Raw genomic sequence first — 13,781 nt, forward strand, 5'->3', positions numbered from 1 at the left:
TCCTGGAACTCACTTTGTAGACCAGGCTGGCCTCGAACTCAGAAATCCGCCTGCCTCTGCCTCCCGAGTGCTGGGATTAAAGGCATGCGCCACCACGCCTGGCGCCTCTGTATCTTCTTAAGCCTTTTGTATCCTGGGTTAAAGAATCTACTAAATCAATCCAGCTAATAGTTTCTGATTTGATTGTTTTATAAAGCAGGCTAGGGATGTTGAAGGGATAAACCCATGTCCTTTGAACGCTTGGCATTGACCTTTCAGTGAAACATTTTGCTCTCCTACCCCACCCTCATCTCTTCATTGTTTATGAAACTACTTCTTCCTTGACTGGCAAAAGTCGTCTTTGTGGGCAAGGGAAGTGAGAGAGGCTGGTGGTTTGCAATAGATGCTGAGAATGGGGACTTCCTCATCTCTCTTTTTCTCAGGGCTGACCCGAATGTTCACTGTGGCCCTGGCAATGCCTTTCCTTTCTGTTCCCATATATCTTTCTCATCCTCTGGGTCTCTGAAGGCTAGAGGTGCACTTCATCTTTCACATCTTGGGCTGTTCCCATTTGTCATAGGGGATTATGTTAAAGATTTTTAGTTATCACTGGACAAGGTATAGTAGGAACAGAAATCAAGGTTCAGTGGCGTGGTGGTTCTCAAAAACAGTCTCACATACTAAAAATAGACCATTCTCTTGTCTTAGTATTGTGCTGCCTTTAGTCATAGACTTTCTGTGAGACCTTTGAGAGTTTTATTCCCCTGCTATATGTTAATTTCACCTTGGTACCACTGCATTGAATGAATGAAACTAGAGCTTTCTCCCTGACTTTACTAGGCCATCCATTCCCGAAGTCTGAGTGAAATTTGTTAACACCTCATCAAACTTAAGTCCGATTTGGGAAGAGTGAATGGGCAAAGTTTCTAGCTTAAAAAATGAAGGTAGGGATGGGAACTTCAAATAACCTAAAGTGCACAGGTTATTCAACATGGTTACTCCATGTAAAGTCAGATAAAATGATGGTGTCTGTAACATCAAAACGGATGTCCTCACTTCTGTCTGTCCTTGCCCATTTATATGGTGATCACCTTGTTCTAGGTATGCATCTTCAACTTGAAATACTTTATTATCACCAGTATTGTCACCATGACATACTTCCTTTGTAACCACACTAACACAGAAAGCTTTACACAATGATCCATTCTATATTTCACTATTACCAACAGACTTACAGTCTATAAACTCATTTTTAAAAATTTATTGTTACTTTACATCCCAGTATCCACACCCTTAACTCCTTCCAGTACCCCTGCCCATGTGAGTCAATGAACTTGGACTCTTTGGGTCCCCTAGACTGAACCATTAACCAAAGAGCTAGCACAGGTTAGATCTAGGTTCCCTGCACATATACAGCAAATGTGACACTTTGTATTCATGCAGGACCCCCAACAACTGTCCCTGAATCTATTGCCTACCTGCACGTGGATTCCATTTCCTTAACTGGGCCATCTCGTCTGGTTACAGTGGGAAAGGATGCACCTAGTCCAGTGGTGACTTGATATATACTCTTAAGAATAGAGACAGTATTGTGTTGCAGGGTGTCTGAATGTCTACTCTGGCTGTGTAGACAGAATTCCTTTGAGAGCTGGAATGTATATTGGTGGTTGAGCTCCTTCCATTCAGATGGAGAATACTTGACTATCATGTGCAAGGCCCTGGATTATTCAATCCTTACACCATAGACAGGTATCAACAGCAAAATCAAAGCAGTTATGGACACATGCTACTTTCTGTCATTTCTAATATAATCATATAATTTGGAATAGGCATTAAGTATTAAATAGTTTCTTTATACAAAGATGCACATAGGCAGACTGGTCTAAAGAGTTTCAATTCCTGGCCATGCTTTGGTAATTACTTAAAGCTATAAGTACCTGCTGTTGGAAAAAGAAATGAAAACCAAAACGTTAGGCCTGAGATCTGTTTCCCAGATCTTGTTGCTTGTGACCTTTCTCTACTCTCCAGTTGTAGACCTCAAGAAAAGTATTGACAAAGCAACAGGACGCCACAAACGCAGGCCGTTTGAAATGACGCAACGTTAGAATTAGATCTGCAACCTGGCTCTTGCAGAGAGAGCTGACACTCAAAGCTTTCTACCACTGAATACACAGAGCATAGCATATGGCTGGGCTGGCTTGTTTTACGTTAACTTGATCTATGCTAGTGTCTTCTGAAAGGAGGGACCCTTGATTGAGAAAAATACCTCCATCATATCCACCTGTAGTGGGAATTTTCTTTTATAATGATTGTTTGTAGGTGATGCTGTCCCTGGGCTTATGGTCCTTGCTTCAGTATGAAAGCAGGCCAACCACACTAATAAGCAGCATTCTTTCATACCCTCCCCTTAGCTCTTGCTTTTGGGTTTCTGCCATGTTGGGTTCTTGGCCCAACTTTCTTGTATGATGAACAGTGGTATGGAAGTATAAGGCAAATAAACTCATTCCACCCTAAGTTTCTTTTGATCGTGTTGTTTTCTCACAGCAGTAGTAAACTTAACTATGGCAATGACCTGACATGGACGTAGGATTTAGCTATCAGGTATGAATAATGATTGGAGGTTATTAAGGTGGTTTTGTTTGAATGTATGCACTCTTATTCCTCAATGTGCTAATACTTGACAAAACAGAGACAAAACATTAAAATGCTTATGTACAGTTTTAATAACAGATATGTAGTGTTTATTTCCTAACAAAACCCAAACCCATAGAACACTCCTTCAAGTTCTAGACCTTAGAGTACTTACGTGCTTCCTTCTCAGGGACATGCTCTTGGAAGCCTTGGTTTGGCTTGCCTATGGCAGAGCTAATAGAATATATTCTTCATAGCATCATCCAGTATTAATAGTAAATGAAAGGTGTTTTCCCATACTTACTTGAAACCTGCTACTACCTACGTCTATCTTTGTTCCTTGTTTTGCCATTATAGATTGCAAAAACACACAACCTAAGTTCTTTTCACTTGTCCTATCTTCCTTGCTTTCTATTGAGTACTTCTATTACAAGGCCTTTAAGGATGCAATGATTTCTTCTACCCTGTTCTGGAAGTTATGTGTAATGTTCCAGAACTGCACGCAGAGTTACTCAACATAGGTAGAAAGTGGCAAGCTCTCAAAGAATTCCTGTTTACAAACAATCAAGTGAGAGGAAGCAGGTGTTCATTTTCTATTACTGTATTGTCACTTACGCTACTGTCCTGCATGGTATTATTGTAGTTGGTTATTCTCCATGATATATTTGAAAATCCTATTGATTATGCTTCAAAAATAATGTAATCTCTGAAATCAGGAAGGGAAAAAAAATGAAGTTAAACCCATTCTTTACTTTGAATTGATTAAGAAAAGTGGGGCTTAAAGCTGAATAAATAACGTGGAACCTAAGTCAGAACCCCAGTGAGCAGAGTAAAGAACAAGGTGGGGGATACCATTCATAAGAAGTCATAGTGAGTGAACATAAGCTTCACCAAGGGCTCACAAGTGCTGTTTGCTAAGTTTTCGGTTGTTCAAACCTCTGACCTAGGTTATCTCGCTTGCCAGTTCAGCTATCTCTTAGTACTTTGAAATTTCCTTTTTCTTTTTATGAAAATAAGATAATTATGTCTTCCCTCTGTCTGTATCAGTCATTTGTAATTTTCATATCATAGTTACACAGCATCAGGAATTGTGTCTAGAGGACCAAATCCACAGGCTGGCTGGAAAAGCAATCATGTTTTTGGACACTTGCATGATCTCAGTACAGAAGGAGCAGTAGCCGTTGCTCTCCGACACTTTGGTGATTTGGTCTTTGGTGTGTTTGGAGCATTTCCCATCTGTAAACATCTGGAGCAGATGCGTGATGAGGATACCTTCCCAAAATGTAGGAAAGTCTCTGAAGCAACCTATGAGAACAGAGACATAACTCAAAGCCTGACGATTAAGCACAAGTAAAGATGTGTTTATAGTGTGCTTGACAACTTTGGTCTCCTCTCTTAGCATGCCCTGGATTCAGATTTTTGATACAGATTTTTATATGTTCCAGACTTTTCCTTTCAATCCTCCATTGCACAATTTGAAACACACACACACACACACACACACACACACACACCCCAGGTATCTTAGTTTCTGAATAATTTTATTCTTTTAAAGAAATTCAGACATAATTCCATTAAATAGAGGACTCTTCTGAGACATATTTTGCTAATGATAAATTTAAAGCTTTTTGTTGTTGTTGTTGTTTTCTAATCACGTTTCTTTGTGTTGAATTAATCCATATAGAAACATTACTAGTTTTATAGTGAAATTGCCATCTGCCATCATGGCGTCTCATCCTTCAACATAGTCTAGCTGAGACCAGGTCCAAATCTTGGCTAAGTCTATGTCTGGCGACTGTAGAGAATCTTCATTCTTTGTACAACGAATTTGGCACATATTGTCATGCTATTAGGTGGAGGTTGTGTTGGAAGTGGAAGCAGAATAAAGCTGGGGCCCCAGGAGAGGATGGAGACTTGGAGAATGATGGGTACCATGCTGATGAGTAGCGTCAGACCACCCTTACTAGCACTGCTTTCCCACTCTTTTAAGAGCAATGGTTTCTCCTAACTACTAGGAGCCTTTTCAAGTTTGGCTTTGTTCTGAACAGTACTCCTAGATTTTCTTCATGAATGCTCAATATAAAAGACTGTGGGTGGGGAAGACCTTCCAGGCTTAATGCTAATGTTTTGTCTTAGTCACACTGACTAGAAGGTGGCATGCAGCCAGATAAGGTTAACAGGACATCAGGTAGGTTGTGGAAATGTGTGAAAATGGACAAAACACACCCATAATCACAATGGGCACCACACAATGGGCTAGTTTTCTCAGTTGTCAAAACAGTGTGACAGAACAACTCAACTTAATTTGCATCCAGATCTAAACTATAGGAAGGTGCTATTCACCTTCAGCAATTGTTTGACAATGGTTTATTACTGAAAGGCATGGAATCAAATTATTTTCACAAAACACAAATTTAGTTATGTTGTAAAATTGACCTTTGGATGTCTACTCTGTGTTCCCTGTAAGCAGCCCCATGGGCTAATGCTTTACTTGTTCATTCTGCAAAATCTTTGAGCAGTATATGTTCACATTCTTAAGTGTATCTAGTTTACTAGTGAGGTCTCATTAAGTATGTTCCAGTTGCTTGTTATATCCTTTTTATAGCATTATTACAGCTTGGCATTAACATTTCTTTTTTTGAAACAAATTAAATTGAAACTCAAACAGATAATAAACAAGCTATCCAAGGTCTTGTGGCTTATAAAAAATTGAGACTTTGGTTTGAGTACAGCTATGTCTAGATGCCAGTTTCATAGTCTAATGTTCTAACTTGTAAAGTCTGTATAAGAATTTTTTGTTGAATGTGCATACACCAAACTATGGATAACTGTATGGCTATAGGTAGATAGCTATCAAAATAGGAAGGGAACAAATTTGTTTTTGAAAGTGTGTCAAAGTGGAACCCAGTCAAGACAACTTCAATTTTGATAAAAAATAAAACCTTAATAAGAATGAGTGAAATTTGAGTAATAAAAGCTCACATAGATGGTGACAGAAACTGTAGGCCTGCTGTCTCTGTACAGATGTTATAGATTATCCTATATGAGCTTGCTTTGAAGCTTTGAATGTAGAATAGGTAACTAAAAATGTCTGTTGTTTAGAAATGTGGTATCTGCGTGTGTGTGTGTGTGTGTGTGTGTGTGTGCTCGTGTGCTCTTGAGCTCATGCCTTTGAATGTGTTTCTGTGTGTCTTTATAACTCATGGAATTCAGTTCTCTTTTTGATGCTTTGGTTTTGTTGATTACATTCAGGTCAACAAGCTTGGTGCTTCTACCTCCAGAGCCCATCTTGTGAGCCCAATGAAAACTTTGAGGTTGACTTTTCGATGGAGAAATTGATAGAAAAGTAGATTAAGTGGCTGCATCTTCCCAGCTGCCCGAAGGAAATATCAATCCAGGAGAGTAAGAATCCCCATTGAGAGTATTTACTCCTATTTCATATATTTTACCGTCTTCCTGAATTCTTGGTCTGTTCAGTGTAAGACACTCTTAACCCTTTCTGAAGCTTTGACCACTGAGGTAAATGGATGGGCAAGCTGAATAGGAGACTGGGGGAAGAAAAGTGCTGAGGCCCAACACTTAGTTGTGCACACATTGAGCATGCACATGGGTTTTTCATGTTTTCTGCCCTGAGCTGGGTAGGATTGGAAACAGAAAGGTGTAATCTTTGCCTGGCTCTTTATAGTAGAAAAGGAATAAGAAACTAAAGCCTGACCAAGAAGGATCTTAAAAGACCTTATCCAAGATGGAGAGATGAATTCAGAACTTTCCCACTGATGACATAAGAAACTCTTGTCCTAATAGGTAACTCAGAACTCTTAAAGAAATACACTGCAGTGTATGAGGTGCTGCATGAATGGGTACTGGGCACCTGCCATAGCCCCTTACTTAAAGGAGGAGAAATCCTTTGACTCCGTGTGCAAAGGAGCTCAGAAAACTCTGATCTGCAGCAGTGAGAGGGTTAAGAAAGTCCATCATTTTATAAGAGGCCCGGCGATCTTGTATGAACCATGTCAGGATGTTGCCTGCATGCTGTCTTTGCTGATCACAGTAATCGGGTCATAAGAGAAAGAGAAGTAATAGAGTGTCTCTTAGCAACCAACCCCAGGAGAAAGAGAAAATTACTCAAACTGAGCCATTCAGCTAGGGAAGTAGAAAGAAAAATATTCTGAAAGTCTGAAAATGTTCAAGTTCAGTCTTCAATGCAGCAGACAGAGGTGGCGGGCTGGGGTGGGTGTGTTAGTAACAAAAATCTGTAAGAAATTGAATTGTTCTCTCTTTCTCTTTCCTTCTGTTCCCTGCCATCTCACCCTATAAGATATAGGAATAAGAGAGGGTGAGCCAGGCTAAAAAATCCTTCTCTCCCACTACAGGACTTGGGAGATTGAAGCATGGGAGAAGAGGAACTGTGTGTGTGTGTGTGTGTGTGTGTGTGTGTGTGTGTGTGTGTGTGTGTGCCTGCCTGCCATGCTGGTGCTAATGCATGCATATGCCTGCGTTTCTGTGGTATGTGTGCACCAGCCTGTTTGTGTGCTCTTGTGTTTGCAGAGATGCATGTGTGTGCATATACACAAACACATCTACATGTGCAAGTGTGTATGGCAGTGGTGTGGAGCAGAGATTCATTTGCCCAGTTTGTCCAGTGGTGATCAGGATTGCTTTTTAGAGTTAGGAGTGTGAAATCTAAGTGTATGATTCCTTTCTTAAGACTTGCTTTGCCCTTTCTGCATACTAATTGGCTCTGTAATGTGTAGGTGTCAGCTGTGCCGCTATTTATCCTTGTACACTTTGTTCTATGATAGTCACTGTTAACCCCGACCCCTTTTCTTACAAATGTCAGTAAGAGGTACATTTTACATAGTACCTGACAGTTGTACATCACACATATATGTAATTTGAAGTGAGAGTTTCTTCACATATGCTTTTAAGGTATATGTTATTCACTATACTTTTTATTGTCTTTCACTTTCAAGTGCTGCTGAAGCCCACTGAATTGATACTATGGTCCTTCATGATAGTATGGTCCTTTTCTCCTCTGATGAAACTAGAGGGTAAATTCAGGATTTGCCTTAAATTTTGATTTGATCAAAGTGTCACAAAGCAAGTTTAGTCATGGGGAAGAATCCTGGGGGGAAAACTGTGGTATTCAGAGTAATTTTTTTTTTCTGTTAAGTAGCTGTATCCTAAGAGCTTAGCTGGTTTCAGTTTATGGATGTAAACCCAAGACACTTCCTCTAGACTGTCAGTGTGTAGAACCAAGTCACAAGATAGCCAGAAATCACTGTGTTGGGTAATGTATGTCCCTCCTGTTTGTAACTTACTGGAATCTGGAGCTGAAAGAGGTCCTGGAAATCATTCAGTCTTATGTGTTTCTAAGATTCAGTTTTAGAAGAACTTTGATTGATTTCTGGCTCCCTTTAAGAATGCTATGAACTAATATTTACAACCAATTTGATAGGGGAATATTCTGTGTGTGTGTGCGTGTGTATAAGTTATATATATACATACATATATCAGTTATATAAAATTATATATGTATCTTTTCTTGAGTGTGTGTGTGTGCATGCACGCACATGTGTGTGTGTCTGTGTGTGTATGCATGTGCGTGAGTATGATCTTCAGGAAGATGCAACTTGTTGAAAACTATGTGTGGCGGAAAATTAAACATTGAAAAAAAACAGAAAAGAGGGTTTGAAATAATAATCTCATGGTTGTAAAAGTTTAGACATGAGAAGTTTTGGACATAAGAATACTTGGAGACCATATTTGTTAGTTTATTGAGATAGAGTTAGGTAGAATACATGTTGTAAGTAGTTGAAAAGCGAAGTTCTTTTTGCTCCCTTGAGTTTACTGCAGAGATTTCACACTCATCAGTTTTGTTTTGGTATTTTTCTCTATCACTTAAGGTATTTTGCCCCCTACTAGCCTGCATAACCCATTGCCAGCTGCAAGGTGGGGTTTCATTAGCAGTGGGCAGTATGACTGACTCTTGGAAACCATTCTTACATAAAGATAAGGCGTACATACCCTCGGAGTTGGAAGAAAATAAACAGGGACATACAAATTAATACCTGTTGTCTTTTTGTAACAAATGACACTTGAATTTTGTTGCTGGTTTTCTATTTCCTTAGGGCAGAAATTTAATTTGATTGCACTTTTTAGTAGTTTATTGGTCACAGAAAGATCCTCTGTTAGTGAGTATGCTGGAGATACTCTCAAGTGATGTCCCCTTCTGAGCCAGACTGAGCTTTGCTATTAAATGAGAATTAGCAGAAGCATGTTGTTACTGTATTCCTGCTCTGCTAGTACCTTTTGGTGAGGGTGCTCCAAGTTCTCATATATCTAACACTACTGTCTAGCTCTTTCTATTATCCCAGTGTAGGAGACAGATAGGGATGCTGTTTTCTTATAACTTGGTCTCTGACCCAGTTCCTTGAAAGAAATGTCCTCTAGACCATTCCCACCTTTATTCTTCTTCTGTCTCAATATATAATATTAACAGTGACAGAGGCCAAGAAACCTTTAAAGTATTGCATGGTGTCTTATAACACACATGGAGAACCATTACTCTATTTGATCTTTCGGAGTCTTTGATATCTAAATACCAGGGGTTATTCTCATTTTATGGAGATTGAACTGAGTGTGCACAGCTGTTCCCATATAGTATCGTTGGCTATAAAATCGCAGAGTGGATGACCAGAAGGGCCGGTGTCTAGAAACCTGAGTAGACTATTTTAGGAAGTGTAAACCCCCTAAAATTTGAGGCCATTCTTTGTTTCACCTTTTACAATGCTGGTCACATAATATGACTTAGAAAATGAGATGATGATGATGATGATGGTCACATAATATGACTTAGAAAATGAGATGATGATGATGATGGTGGTGGTGGTGGTGGTGGTGGTGGTGGTGGTGGTAGACTTCCTAAATCCCACTCCACGCTGCTGTTGAATAAGGTTTTGTCCCAAGGATGTCTCTCCAGACTTTCTTCATGAGAAGCCTCTGAGAAGACTGGAGCTTCGGTTCAAAATATCCGCTTTTGATGAGCATGGTAATTGGTACACATTCATTTAGCTGTTACAAAGAAAAGTTCCTGTTATTAGGAAGATTTGCTCTTTCCGTGAGTGTTTCAGTTGTATAAGCCTATCTTGGATTCTTTTTCTTTGAGGACATTAGATACATTTGAAGATTTTTCATGTATTTTTATAAGATCAATCAAAATAAGATCAAGTTTATTTAAATAACCCCACACCTCTTTTTTGTAATTTAACAGTTCCTATTTTTATAATATAATTAAAAATATATTTAATAATTTATAATTAAATATATTTTTTATAATATATTGCTCATCAATACAGGCCTGTGGTTTTCTTAAAGGCATGTTGTTTTAACTGTGTGCAACTGGTAGTACTGTTCTCCCAGTGTCCAGAGGAAGTCTTGGATCTCCTAGAATTGGGGCTACAGGCAGTTTGAGCCATCGTATGTGGGTGATGGGCACAAAATGTGGTTGGTCTTCAGCACAGAGCAGTAAGAACACTTCATTCTGCATCAATTCTTCATCCTCAGGCCAGTCTGTAATGTTCATTAACTAAGGACTGACATAAGTTTACATTTTCATTTAATGTGATAGAATAAGAATCTAGCCCAACATTTCTAGCAGTGGCTTATTAAAATTTTTGAAGTGACAAAATAATTTGAATCACCATTGCCTTGTTATTGGTCATGTGTATTTCCTAAAGTCCCTACAGTCAAGGTCTTCATAGGTATGGGGAAATGTGCTGGGGATCCAGATGTTTATTGCCTGCTTCCCTGAACCAGGACAGCTCTGGAAGTATATTTGGAACTGATTAGATAAGAAGGTTTTTTGTGTTGGAGGAGGTAGAGATGGTTGCACAGATTTTTCTCCTAGCCATACCCACCCATCTTAAACAATGGACTCATGAGTTCAGGTAAACAGACTCAATAGTCTACTGACAGTGCCTGGTAGATTATCCTGTGTGGGGCTGAGAATGTATAGCTCAGTGGTTTGCCAAACAACTGTTAAGATGGTGGGTTCAAATACCACCCTGCATAAATAAACCAAAGGAAAACCACATTATTTGTGTTCTGTGTCTCACAAAGTTTCATTGCAATATGTGATGGATCCTAAGTGAGGAAGTAGACAAAGGTTAGTTGACATGCATGACTTTACAGTTGCTTCTGTTCCTGTGACAAACTGAGACTCTCCTTCTTTAATAATAACATTTTAATAATAGTAATATGACCTATAATAAAGATTTCTGAGTATTAACTATGTTCAACACATCATTCCATTGTCACATTAATTTTAAGAAATTGTTTTGTTAGTGTCTTTCACCTGATGCTGATCTGCCCTTATCCTGGCCACAGTGCTTCCTTCCAGATATGAGGCATGGAAACCCAGGAGCCAGAGTGGAGTCTTCTAGGTGTTGATGTTTATGAGAGTCCACATAGTTGTGTTCCTGAGGCTGAGGTCAGCACTAGTGTTTATCTGTCATTGTGGAGTCCTGCAGAAGCAGAATGAAGAGTTGCTATGGCAGGCAGCAGAGCCTGGCCTCAATTAGGGCTTTGCCTTTCTCATCAGTTGTTTGGTTCTTGAAGACCAGGAGTCTGGCACACAGTTGGTATACATTGTTAGTTTCAGGCTCAAAGGAATGAGTGGATGTTTAACTATCTCAAGAGAGTCTACTTAATTCTTCAGAAATTTTGTTCATCTGTAATCAGCCTAGAGTTTTCATGGAATTTCTGCTAATACAAAATCTTGCGTGATATTAAAACAGAAATCTGGAACTGTGACGATGTTAGCAACATTTCAAAATGTGTTGGTTTGATTTATTGTTTTCTTGTTCTGATAAAGATAGGGGACTACTCCTCTCTGTTTAGTGATTAAGTCACCCGCCACCTTTTTCTATTTTGGTTGTTGTGGTAATACATGTTTCCTGGAAAATTCCCCCCCCCCCTGTTCTATTAATACAGTAAAAGGGGGTTACGGCCATGACTCACCCCAGGAAATCAGCCTTCCTTTGCTTCCTCAATCTCACAAACAGTGCATTCCCCATGCACAAAATCAACGACTTCTGCAAATGGGTTACTTTATATTTCTTAAGAAAGCTCTAGAAAATACAGTATCTGTGGTTGACTCTGTGTTTCCTGTGATGGTGGGGAATGTGCAAAAGTTCATGTTTTGTTTCTCAGTGTTCATGAAATCCTTGCCTAGCTAGATCAGTGATATGGTCTCTGGTAGGAGACATCTGACCTGATAATGTTGAGCAAAGATTCCAGGAACACATCCTTGCAAAGCTACAGCTCAGGGTAGGGACTTCAGCAATTAGTGTCCAGGGGCCAGAATTTCAGTATAGATGAGGTGTGTGCCAGCTTAGAGTCCCACTGTCACCCCTCCGCTCACTCTGCAATGACTGGATGGGCCATTCACACATTCATTCTCTCCATGTGTCTTGGCGTCTCTGAGTTCTTGCTTGGTTCTCCTCATGAGCTTGGGACCTGCTCTCAGGAAGCTTCTACTCCCGTGACTGCGACTGCTATTACACAGTTAACTATATGTCCAAGGACTTCAGACCATGAGCTCATCCTAACGAATTCTAGCCTCAACTGATGTGTATCAAGGCTGGGTAGAGTAAGCTTAGTCATTTTAATTCTGTACATTGTTCAACCCCAATTTTGTCTAGAAATTCATTCTTTTAAACACAGAAATGGAGTTTAGCCATGTGTTTTCTGTAGGATTTTTATTTTCCACTTTGCCTTATAATTTATACTCTTCCTTAGCTAATTCTTTGGGTATCTTAATGTGTGAATTTTTTTCTGAATTATTGCCTTTCTTTTTTCCTGGTACAGTATGGGATAAATAGTAGCTGTTCACTGTTTGGGAAATGCTAACTATGTGGTTGTTTGACCAGTGAGTGAACTTCTCTGGACCTCTGGTGTAGGAAAGGGTAGAGGAACAGTTCCTGCTTATTTTGAAGGTTAGGTATTATATTTAAAATTCTTTTAATAGTGCTTGGTACTTAGTAAGCACTTACTAAATGTTATCATAAATAAATGATCTTTCTGCTACTTATAAAGTAGCCACATAGCATTTCCTTCTAGGATTTTCTCCCAGTCTTTTATGATGGATAAAGACGAGCCATGCAGTCTAGGAGTTCCTATCAGCTTTCTTTATATAGGAAACCAGATGTAAATATGCTGTTTCAGTTACATACATCTCATATTTTTATATGATTGCTGACAAAACATTAAGTAAGAATTATGCTATCATATTCTCTAGATGTCAATTCATGCTCTCATTAAAGTCACAGACATTTATCTGGTACTGCTGACTCCAGTTCTTGCCCGCAGTAATGTTAAGTACTGTCATCATCTAATGGTCTGTCCTGACCTTTGGGCATTAGTGCTAATCCTTTCTTCATTCTGTCCATTCCTTCCTCCCTGTGTCTTCTTCTAGCTTAGAAAACCTTTGTTTAATGAGGGGTAATAGAGTGCTTGAAAACTTGCTGCAACAGAAAAAGATTGTAATAAGAAATTCCTCCTCCCGTCCTTCCAAGTCGAAGCACGTGTTTATATGCCTATTCATATGTCACACGTTTAGGTGGATATACTTTTGTACGTGTAATTTTCAGAATTTTCCCATTATACATTGAACAGTTGCCTGTGTGATTGCTGCTGCACAGAACTCAGAGTTCTTTTTTCTTTCATGATGTCAAACTTGAGAGTCAACAGTCAGTGTACTCTAGTCGAGAGATGCACTCTGACACAAGGGTGGGTTGTTTTGGATTTATCAGAAGGTACTTTGCATGCCCAGAGGGAGATCAGATTTGGAAGCTGCACGTTTAAGTTTTCAAAAATAAGTAAGTCTATGGTGGGTTTGTTTTTGTCAGCCCAGCAATCTTTATAGTACTTTGCATTGCCGTTGTCTCTGCGTGTTGATAACTGTTCCCTGGAGAGTACAGCATCAGAACCGAATCCTATAACTCTAATCCCTAAGTCTACCACTGCACATTTCCCACAGTACCTAACGGCATGTGCGGAACTGCTCACTGTCCTGTCATGTGTCATGCCATGCCGGCAGCCTGTGCGCACAGATATCCTCTACATTCAGCTTGAGCCGTCACAAGTCACCCTTTCATGTCATAAGTGTA

The 13,781-nt window shown here is 39.5% G+C and overlaps 1 protein-coding gene across 7 annotated transcripts in view; it reads left to right on the plus strand.

Moving 5' to 3' along the window:
• Window positions 1-13,781, plus strand: part of Lpp (LIM domain containing preferred translocation partner in lipoma) — a 599,010-nt gene that overhangs the window by 227,819 nt on the left and 357,410 nt on the right. The window lies entirely within an intron of this gene.

This window comes from Mus pahari, chromosome 12 (assembly GCF_900095145.1).
Source record: "Mus pahari chromosome 12, PAHARI_EIJ_v1.1, whole genome shotgun sequence".
Taxonomy (NCBI): Eukaryota; Metazoa; Chordata; class Mammalia; order Rodentia; family Muridae; genus Mus; species Mus pahari.